The sequence below is a fragment of the Bidens hawaiensis genome, unplaced genomic scaffold, assembly GCF_021521415.1.
Source record: "Bidens hawaiensis isolate Kalapana, Puna unplaced genomic scaffold, B.hawaiensis_p1.1 tig00033948_1, whole genome shotgun sequence".
NCBI lineage: Eukaryota > Viridiplantae > Streptophyta > Magnoliopsida > Asterales > Asteraceae > Bidens > Bidens hawaiensis.
The window spans coordinates 22,623-30,446 of NW_027495861.1; the positions used below are offsets into that span (position 1 = coordinate 22,623).

General features: G+C 34.1%; 1 pseudogene; it reads right to left on the reverse strand.

Moving 5' to 3' along the window:
* Positions 1–7,009: 7,009 nt before the first annotated feature.
* LOC143585657 (auxin-responsive protein SAUR61 pseudogene) lies at positions 7,010–7,360 on the reverse strand (annotated as a pseudogene).
* Positions 7,361–7,824: the final 464 nt, after the last annotated feature.

Sequence of the window (7,824 nt, forward strand, 5' to 3'; positions counted from 1 at the left end):
TAGCCGATTTGATTGTTAGGGTTCATAATCTAAACCCTGCATATCTTGCGTCTGTCTATTTAAGAATTCATATTATGATGCTAGAACAACAAGAATGAATAGTGCAGATGGTTGCCGTTGTTGTGTTAAAAGCTTGCGGGCGCTGGGGACCCGGGTTCGAATTCCCCAGCCCGTTTTTTTTATCCTTGTTTATCCTTTTATTTCATATATTAATTATTTTAAACATTAAAGTGTATTATAAATCAATATTTTATTATAATCAACACATAAACTAGTTGTCTTCCGAACTTTGTAAAAAATTATGTATTTAGATATATATATATATATATATATATATATATGAATATATAATGAGTATTAACTTGATAAAGGTTTTTCTTTATATTAATGATTTAAAAAGGTTTTGTTTAATTTAAAAATACATTATTAATACATAAAATATATCTTATTATTATACATAATTATTTGGCCAAGTATTTTATAAACCAATTTTATTTTTATAAATATTTATATGTATTGCTACGACTTTAAGTGAAAAAACTTAGTTATAAAATAAACTTTAATAAATTATTTTAAACTCTCTATACTGGTTGATCTCAACATAATATTCTTAGTTAAAAGGGAATTATGTTTATAGTTATATATCTTTATAAAATATTAGATTAATTATAATATGACTTAATAATAATTATATTTGTCGAGTTGTCTTAATCGATCTAGTTCATTAACTTAGCGTATCCATATTTTATTTTCCTTATTAGGCCTCATCGTCAACATGTGATTTCCGAGAATCGTCATTCTTATTGTTATCTATTTCCATTGTTCGTCTATCGAGGTGAGTACCACATTCCCCTTTTTTTACTTGTTTTCTCACATTTTGGGGACATATGCGTAAATTATATTTCTCATATATACTTATACACAAAACTGCAACTATTGTCTTATGTGTTAACAACTTATATCTTAATTGTTTATGTGCTTACATGCTTTACGTGAACCGCATTCGAAGAGGTCCAACATAATCTCATAATAGTATGATCATACGCCAGTCGTTATAGTCTTTGTGCTTCTCAACATCTCAGTTATACTTGCTCATTTGGTTAATTTGTTATTCTCATATGACTTGTTGCGGCTATGTATTTTGTTATATATACTGTATGTACAACTAAACTGGTGTGTTGCTCACTCAACATGTGTTGTTGACAAAATTCTACTTTAAACGTATATGCAGGTTATTGTAGAAATTTAATGCAGGTTGGTGAAGAGTTAGTGAAGAATTTAAGTTAGAAATGACACGATCAAGAATTTAATTTGTAATTATTGTTTGTTTAATAAGTTGTATTTTGTACTTGAATTATTTGAAATTATTAAATAGATATTGAAACTTTTATTGTGCATGATAATAATCTTGAGAGCTGTGACAATCAGATCGCGCCCCGACATTTCCGCCGTAGGTTGGGGTATGACAGCAACCGATCAAGTTGACTTGGGTAAAGATGGTACACTATTTCGTTACAACACGACTCAAGTTAAAGATAGAATGGTAAAGTTCGTTATTCAACGAGGTTTGCCGTTTAACTACTTTGATGACCCGGATTTGGCGTCGTTGATTCGAGAAACTCTATAACCACGATACACACATGTAAGTCGTACTACCTTAAGACGTCATTGTATCAAGTTGTGTGAGTGTGCTAAAAAAGAGTTAATCGAGTTTTTTCATTCTTTACAAGCGATGGTTAGTTTAACTACCGATGTTTGGTCGGCACCACACGGGTTGCCCGAATCATACTTATGTGTCACTGCTCATTGGGTTGATTTGGTGACATGGAAATTGATGAAACGAACCATCGCTTTTGAAAACTTCCCGTTCCCACATACCGCCGAAAAGTTGTTTGACTTGCTTGATGAAGTTATAACGACTTACAACTTGAGAAATAAAATATTTTCAATTTCGTTTGACAACACATCAAACAATACTAAGGCGGCCGAAAAATTTATCATTAAATATTCACCACCTTGTTTCGGAGATTTTTTTCATGTTCGATGTGTTGCACATATCATCAACTTGGTTGTTCAAAATGGTCTCGACAATGAAAACATTTGTGACGATTAAAAATTTTTTAGACTTACGTTGCAAGATGTCTTCAAAAGTGGTAAAAGAAGACATCTTGAATATAAGAATTATTGCAAGTCGGTTGAAAGAAAGTATTTGGGGCCGAATTGAGATATTCCAACCCGTTGGAACTCAACTTGTCATATGCTCAAGTGTGCTTTCGCCCAACGCCAAACTCTACAAAGTTTTCATAACAATCTTGTTGACGTACAAGAGGCCGATATGCTCCCGGAAGGTGTTAGGGTCAATGTCGGTTTTTTGTTGGGGTATCTTGACGTGTTCAAAAACTCAACAACAAAGTTATCGGGAGTCTATTATCCTACTGTTTGTTGGGTTTCGCAAGAATTATACTACATGTCTTGTACTTTTAAAGAGTTTGAGGAAAAGAACAACCTCTTCAAGAATATTGTTGTGGTGATAAAGGAAAAGTTTTTAAAATATTTTGAAAACATACCGTCGATCTTTACTTGTGCGGCCGCTTTAAATCCCTATTGGAATGTTCATGGGGTTGAGACAATGATCGAGGAAATATTCGACAACATGGGTATGCACGAGATCGACCCGAAGTTGTCGAATGAAGCGAAGGAAAAGTTCAACAAAAACCTTCAAGACCTTTACGACCATTATTTTCAAATGTATGGTCCAAGCACGAGATCGTCTTTTGTGAAAAAACAACAACTGGTAGGCCGTGCAAGGACCCACTTATAAACTTGATGAATGCGTTCGTGAATCGGCATCTAAGAGGCAAAGAGGAAACACATCAACTAGCGAACTTGGTCGATATAGTGGAGCAAACTATGTTGAGGGCGCAACGGTCGACGAAATTCGCAATATTGATTTGTTGGCTTGGTGGAAAGGAAAACAAAATGAATTTCCTATTCTATCCGCCATGGCTCGTGATTTGCTTGCCGTACAAGCCTCAACGGTTGCTTCCGAATCGGTTTTTTCTCTTAGTGGGAGGGTATTTTCAATGCGAAGAAAAAATTAACTCCCGAGTCTCTAGAGGTTTGCATTTGCCTAAAGGACCATTTGGATGCGGTGGATCGTGTACAACACAAGGCGAACTTTGAAGAAGAAATACCAATAGAGCGTCCTATTCATGATGAGGAAGACGAGGGTGAAGACGAGAATGAAGACGAGAGTGAAGACGAAGAGGAGTTGTAATTTTTATTTGTTTTAGTAAAATTATTTGTAACAAGTTCAATTAATATTTAGTTTTGATTTGTTTAATAATAATTACTTTTGTTTTGTTTATTACTAGTACCAGTTTATTGTTACTTTTTAAATTTTTTGTTACTTTTTTAATAACGACGAACATTTTATTTATTTAAACAATAACTATTACAAACATTATTAAAACATAAACGATACTAAACATAACAACTTAAACCAAATAAACACCGTCCGTCGTTTTAATCCGGCGTTCTACAACGATTAAGCGTTGTCACCGATGGTAGATGCTTGGGTTGTAGAGCCGGACGACTCTCCCACTTCCGCTTTTTTAGCATCTAAACTTCTTTTCTCACGACAATACTTATTTGTATGTTTTCGTAATGTCGAGTTGGACCCTGCTTTAAGAAACTTTGAGCAATATTTGCAACGAGCCATCTCTTGTCCGTCGGTCATGAGACACAAATCGTAATGAACCCAAACATCGGGGCATCGTGTTGTTTCGATCACCATAACAACCTCGTCATTAGTTGCCATTTTCTTGTCGGCTTAACCTTAATTGTGATTGAGAGTGTGTTATATAGTTTGGAAAGTGGTTTAACTAACAAGACACAACATTGCTATTTATAGTATCTTTTTAAGCATAATATAGTAAAAAAACCGGTTCCAACGGTCAAAAACGGCTATATAGCCGTTAGAACCGGTTTGTAGCGGCTAGTTTATTTGAATTTAAAAAAAACCGTCGGAACCGGTTTTTACGTAATACCCGGTCCCGGTTCCTAAAAGTTGGCATTTTGGGGCATCAGTTCGGGTCTGGAACCGACCCGGTTCATGACTAGAACCGGTCCTATTTTCTACCCGGTGTCAAAAAAACCGGTTCCAAACCGGTTCAGGTTTTTACCAGTACCCGATTCTGTGCACCTCTAGTCACGGATGTTCGGTTGCTATTTCCATGTAAATGTAAAAATGAAGTTTTTGTTGCATGTGATGGCCATTTGACATAAGGATGTCACTTTTACTCGAAACCCTGAAACCCAACCCGAAAAAACCCGTACCCGAACCTGAACTAACCCGACTCGAAGAACCCGAACCCGAGAAAAGACTAACCCGAACCCGAACCGAAGTAATTCGGGTTGGTTCTCGGGTTTGATTTATAAGATTTAGGTTAACCCAAAAAACCCGAATAAACTTTTAGTTTTGAAATTAAATATATTTTTTATGTATAATAGGCTAAGTTTTAGTCATTAATTATTAGAATCTGGCTTTAATCGACTGTTGTCATTCTAACTATTATGGATCGATTGTTTATTGTTAATTTATGTTATCCGTTTATTACTAAAGCAACCGTAAATGAACAACCAAACACGCCCGATTAAATTCGATTATGGTTCGAGTTGGTTTTACTATTCTTTTGAATTGTTTTATCAAGTTAGGTTAGTTTATTATTTGATTTTTTGTGTTATAAGCAAAGAAGAATATGTTGTTCTAATTTTAGCATTGTAATTTAAAAAAAAAAAATTGGTTTTGTGTTTTTTTCTAGGATACTCGAAACCCGATTAACCCAACCCGAAAAAACCCGAACCCGAATTACCCGAACCCAAAAAACTCGTGAGAGATTTGGGTTGGGTTTCGGGTCAAGATTTAAAACTTTGAAACCCGAAGAACCCGACTCGAAAAACCCGAAACCCGAAAAATGAACCTGAAGAACACCCCTAATTTGACATATAAGAGTGAGTTGGTTTAGATCGTGTGTTAATTAGCTCTTTTAAAAATCCACTCATGTAATCAAATTTTGTCAACATTAAACATGCAGTTATCCTTCACGCAAGAATAAAGTTAATACAAGGTTAATATTGTGATGAAAAAAAATAATAATAGTAATAATAAAATATAAAAACAAAATTAATAAGAAAAAAAGGAAGCCTCACACTAGAATTATACGAGAACTACGGGCATATCAATTTTTCTTAAAACTATTGGCAACTCGTATCTTTTAGACACAATGGAGGAGTATATTTTAATCGTTTCATTCATTACTTTCTTTATAAACCAAAGCATATCAAAACGTCTTGTGCTAGCTTGGACTCGTGTGCTTATTTTGTAGTGGTATAAATTGCTTCATATGTTGTAACATAAGAGACAAGTGCGCGTTCATCTTAGGGAAGACGCTAAATATGTAATAAGAAACACGTACTGACACAAAGCCTCAGCCAATGTTCACATCTTAGTTTTTTTTTTCAATTTCACAATGAAAAATTATTGTTGGAATTCTTGTCAAAGACAATCTTAACTACTTTTACATTTATTTTACATTTGTTTTAGGTAAGGGCATTGACGTATTATGTATATCATTTCCAAGTATAGGGAATATTTTTATGTATTACAATAAAAAAAACCAAGTTCCATACATGTTGCTCTTAAAATCTACGAGAGAAAAAAAAGAAGAATTTTTTGTCAATTACAATTTTAAACGTTAACACAAGCCGTGTGCGATCGAATTTATTGGTTTGCATGATATTCGTGAAATTTCGTAAGTTTACCAATACCTGTGGGTCTCGCGCTAATAAAGAAACCTCACCAAAATAAACCTAGTATTCATGACGCAAAAAGTCTTGTTTTGACAAATTTGGTGAACTTTTGGAATGTTTACTAGCAAAGTCACGTGATTTGTACACACATCACATAAATTTTGAAGAACTCCTTTTTCGTTTGAAATAACTTGATTATATTGAAATAATTGGCTGGGGTTCATTTGATGGTATCACAACGTGGTTCTTAAGTTTTGACTCTTAAGACACATTGGGGAATGGGGTGTCTTTTATCCATACTCAATACCGAGCCCGAACCAAATCCAACCAATCCGAATCTTATATTGGTTGGTTATTGGGTCAACCCGAAGAACACCGCTAGTTGGCTGCCCTTCGGAATGGACAAAATGGCTCCCAAAATTACGACACGTAATAGTGTAATACGGTGACCGTAGATGACAAATGCAGGAGCAGCCCATTAGGCTTTAAGCCCAAAACAGATAGTAGCCCATTTTATGATAGTTTTCTAATTTTATAAATACACTCTCTTTTAAAGTTACTCTTTGTTAGCTTTAGAGTTACACGTCGAGTCATTATAAATTAACGGAGTTAGTGAACTGTTATACTAGGACTTTTACTGGTAATAGAAATGAAAGTTGGGATTGGAAATACTTAGATTGTAGGTTGGGATTAATATTGACTAATAGTTAATAGTTTGGATTGTTAAAATCCAATTTTTTTTAATTGCATTCGTATACTTTTTGTTGCAAAAAATTATCAAATAGTCAATAAATATTAATGCGGATATATATTTTTTTTGTCGTGTAATTTGCATTTTTGATACCCTGTCATTCTGGTTATTAACTTGTATCTAAACATATTCCTTATACTATTAAATGGCATGCACGTAACATTTTGATGAAAAGAGTATTCTAATTTATTAGGGTTGTAAGAGGTTTATTTTAGCTTTTATTTTTGTTGCATGAACCCTTTGCAAGGGCGGTTGCATAAAAATATAGAATCTCATTTTGAATGTTTTATTTATTATTTTCACGAATAACGTTTACATTTTGTTCCAGAAAATAAGAAAAAATAATCACCTTTAGTGTCTACATAATCACGTCCAAAAGAAAAAAAATGTATTAAATAACCTAAAGGAGAAAAATAAAACCTATTAAATGTGATGAACACATGAAAATCAGTCATCATGAATCACACAAGCTAGCAAAGCCTTCTGAAAGTCATCTGATAAATCTCGTTCAAGTACAGTGACTAAGTAGTTCATGAGTATGGAGTCACAAGATATAGTGATAGGCCCATTTTTCGGCAATCCAAACTCGTCTTCTGAGATTCTCAAAAGCTCCACGAAAACAATGTTGTTAAGATAATGCAATGGCATCACAAAGCGAATCTGGTCATTAGCATAAACAACAAAATGACCCTTGTAAGCCCCTGAATCGTTCCTCTTATTCCAATCACTTCTCAAACCTTTAATACTCCATTTTCGCACCGTTTTCATTATACTCTTAGGTGCCATAACAAAGAACATTGCTCTCGGCGCTCTTGATCTATCAAAGTTTCACACAAATAGACGTATTAATTAAGTTGCAATATTGCAGATTAGGGAATTCGAGTATTTATAGTGAAAAGCAGTTGAGAGTGGTCTACTTACATAGGTTTGGTAGCAAACTTCATGTGATTAGTTATGGAACTTACAAATGTCTCCCCATAACATCGAATACGAGGATATCGTTTCCTGTTGTACACAAACCACATAATTTGAAAGCACTTTTTTTTTCTTTTTCGTTTTGAAACTAGTCTTGGGACCAATTTGTAGAAATAATTGGTTCGAATGTATTTAGTTTCGTTAGGCTTCTCTTATATGTGAACACTTGTTGGGGAGGGCTGATTTGAAACTTGAATACCTATTACGAAGAGCAGTTTTAAATCATCATCATCATCATCATCATCATCATCATCATCTTACCCAGCATATCCCACCTATATTAAAGC